Here is a 3820-nt window from a genome sequence, read left to right as displayed (position 1 = left end):
GCTGGGCCACACGTGTGCGCCGGAAGGGGCGTGGTCCAATACGGAAGGGGCGTGGCTATTACCGGAAGGCGGACGGGGGGAGCTGATCAGGGCGTGGCTATTACCGAGGGGCGTGGTTTCTCCGGGGCGGTGCCTGGTTTGCAGGACCTGAGGTTGCAAATTTCTTGCTCAGCTGAGTCCTGAATTCTGACTCTTGCATCCCGGGTCGGGTCGAGTGGACATTATTACATAACCGTTGCCCACTCGCGTTGCATTTGCTTTCTCAGCCCTGCAGCCCTTTCTTTCAAGGGGTCTGGGCAGCAAGATCCCTCCCACTGGCACGAACCTCGCATGTATTTTATTTTATTTTATTTTATTATTTTATTTTTGATTTTGGGGTCACACCCGGCAGCGCTCAGGTTACTTCTATCTCTACGCTCAGAAATCGCTCCTCCTGACTGGGGGACCATATGGGATGCCAGGGATTGAATCCAGGTCCCTCCTGGGACATTTCTGCATGCAAGGCAAATGCTCTACTGATGTGCTATCACTCTAGCCTCTGATGGAGAATTTTCATCCCTTTAGCCCTGCCTGGCATGCAGGCAGGTCAAATGAAGTAATGTCTGTAGAGACCCAACGTGGACCGCACATTGGGTGCCACACTATGTTCTTGTCATTAATATGGAGACAGCATAATACTCGCTCCTTCTTGCCGAGGTTCAAAGCTGAGAAAGTGCTGATGCAATATATGAAAAACTATTTTAAAAGAGGTGGGGAGAGCAGGCAGAAAAGTACAGTGTGTTTTTATCAGAAGCCCTTTATTGAGTTGGAAGCCACATTATTGCTCTGAAAGCTAATGGAGCGCGTGCGTGGGCTGTTTTGTATCTAAGACAGGAATCAGTGAAAGACGTGGTTGCCTTTTTTTGTTTGTTTGTTTTTGTTTTTGGGCCACACCCTGCGGTGCCCAGGGGTTACTCCTGGCTGTCTGCTCAGAAATAGCTCCTGGCAGGCACGGGGGACCATATGGGACACCGGGATTTGAACCAACCACCTTTGGTCCTGGATCGGCTGCTTGCAAGGCAAATGCCGCTGTGCTATCTCTCCGGGCCCAGTGGTTGCCTTTTTTTTTTTTTTTTTTTTTTTTTTGTGGTTTTTGGGTCACACCCGGCAGTGCTCAGGGGTTATTCCTGGCTCCAGGCTCAGAAATTGCTCCTGGCAGGCACGGGAGGACCATATATGGGACGCCGGGATTCGAACCGATGACCTCCTGCATGAGAGGCAAACGCCTTACCTCCATGCTATCTCTCCGGCCCCAGTGGTTGCCTTTTTAAAGTGACGTCTGCCTTGATATTTGGTTGTGCATTTCAATAAATCACTTTTCTGGGATGAGTAATGTGGTTATTACTGAAATTCTCTATTGGGCCATCCTTGGAGGAGATATTGACATAGGCTTTGTTCATAGATGTGTGTAGGGGGCGCCTGAGGGAATAGATTTATTGGGGTTTCAGTCTCGGCTAGAAAAACCCTGTGGTGTGACCCTGAACCTTTGGCCTGGAGTTAAGAGCCCTGGAAAGATTCATTCTGGAGCCCAGGCTGAGGGAGAGGCCCTGGATGTTCTTACTTGGACATGTCCCAAATTCTTCTTGGAAAGGGACGACTCTTAGAAGCAAAGGAGGACTGACATCTTAGCAGTGGGCCACACTGATTGTTTCTGAGGTCACTATTCATCACCATCTGTGTTTGCTGCCAGGGTGGAACATACCAGAGGCAATAAAAAGGGGGTAAGAAACAGTCTTAAACTCAGAGCAGTTTCTGTGTAGTCTTAGGGCAAATGTCTTACAGGTTTAGAAAGGGTGAGAAAACTGGCAGTATCATCCAGTTACTTAATGGAGGTGCTCATTGAGATGATTATTATTACCATTATTATTATCATCATCATGCTTTTTGTTTTATTTTGTTTTGGAGCCACACCTGGCAGTGTGCAGGGCTTACTCCTGACTGCTCAGGGACCACTCCTGGTGGGCTCTAAAGACCATATGGCATGCCAGAAATTAAATCTAGGTAAGTCATATACAAGGCTTGCCCATTACACTATCTTTCTGGCCCCTAGTGAGCACTTTTGAAGGTATATTTTCAAGATCTATGTTGTTCACAAATATGTATTGTGTTCATATCCAGAGGCTCATGCCACGCTAGTCAAACATACTAGGGTATAGCTATTCATCTTAAGCACAAACCCTGTTTTAACATCCAGAGCAAACACCCTGCTTTCCCTAATCCTTTTACCCTTCTTCCCTAAACACAGAAGCACACCCCCTATTGTAATTCCTTCTCACCTCCTACCCTATTGGCTGACACAGAATCCACACCTTACTCTCCCCTAATATAAATATTCCTTTCCCATCTACAATAAACAGATTTACTCTCCCAAAGAGGCTGGGGCATTCTTCTATGTAAGTGCTCTACTTGCCAGAGATCTGACCTTACCTGTGACTTCTACATCCAGCGACTCTGACTTCACCAGTGACTTCTACATCTTGGGATCTGAACTTACCAGCTTCATTATACTAGGGTATTGCATTTGAACAAAAAAGTATAAAATCTGGGCCAAAGCAATAACACAGCAGTAGGGTGTTTGCCTTGCACGTGGCTGACCTGGGACGGACCCAGGTTTGATCCTCTGCATCCCATAAGGTCCTCTAAGCCTGCCAGGAGTGACTTCTGAGTGCAGAGACAAGAGAAACCCCTGAGTGCCACTGGGTGTGACCCAAAATATAAAAAAAAAATTAAAAAAAAAAAAGAAAGGAAAGGGCCCGGAGAGATAGCACAGTGGTGTTTGCCTTGCAAGCAGCCAATTCAAGACCTAAGGTGGTTGGTTTGAATCCCGTGTCCTATATAATCCCCCGTGCCTGCCAGGAGCTATTTCTGAGCAGACAGCCAGGAGTAACCCCTGAGCACCGCTGGGTGTGGCCCAAAAACAAAAACAAAAGAAAAGAAACTAAATATAGAATTAGTACTTATGGACTCTGCTCTTTAACTACCAAACTATAAACTTATACCTTAATTATAAAAAAGATAAGTTATTTTCTAAGAGGCTTGATACATGGAGAGTTTGCATGTGGCTGGCCAAGGTTTGATCCCCAGAATCCCATATAGTCCCCTGAACCCACTCTGAAGTGACCCTTGAGCCAGGAGTAAGCCCTAATGTCACTGAGTGGAACTCAAAACAAAAACAATTAAATTCAATAAGAGGTTCCTCCCCCCCCCCCAAATCATGTAAGCTTAGGAAGGGCAAAAAACTTCACTAGATAATCCTCAAAAAGCAACAGGAAATTATGAAAGACTTTGAACTATAACAAAAGGAACACTTTATATAGCAAAATCCCTGGGATATGGTGAGTAGAGGAAAATTTGCTGCTTCAAATATATTTTCAGAAGCAAGAAAGGTTGGAAACAAATGGTCTATTAATACACATTTAAAACAAGATGTTGGAAGAAGTACAACAGAACCCATTAAAAAAAAAAAAACTGAAAAATAAGCCAAGGACAGAAGTCAATTACAAAGAAAATTTAAAAAAATACTAAAGAATAGTCCAGACCAGAAGCTGACGAATTTTAACTTTTTAAAATGAGAAAAATAAGTCTTTGGCAAGATTAATTGCTCTACACTAGCAATGGCTGATTTTAAAATACAGGGTATGGAGAAATAATAACAGAAGGTTATTATGGGAGTTGACCTGGGATTAATCCCTGTATCTCATATGGACCCCAGCCAAAATTAGGAATTATTTCTTGAGTGCAGAGCTCAGAGTAAGCACTGAGAAATGCCAGATGTGACACC

This window comes from Suncus etruscus, unplaced genomic scaffold (assembly GCF_024139225.1).
Source record: "Suncus etruscus isolate mSunEtr1 unplaced genomic scaffold, mSunEtr1.pri.cur scaffold_132_ctg1, whole genome shotgun sequence".
Lineage (NCBI taxonomy): Eukaryota > Metazoa > Chordata > Mammalia > Eulipotyphla > Soricidae > Suncus > Suncus etruscus.
Note: the sequence above shows the minus strand (reverse complement) of the source record.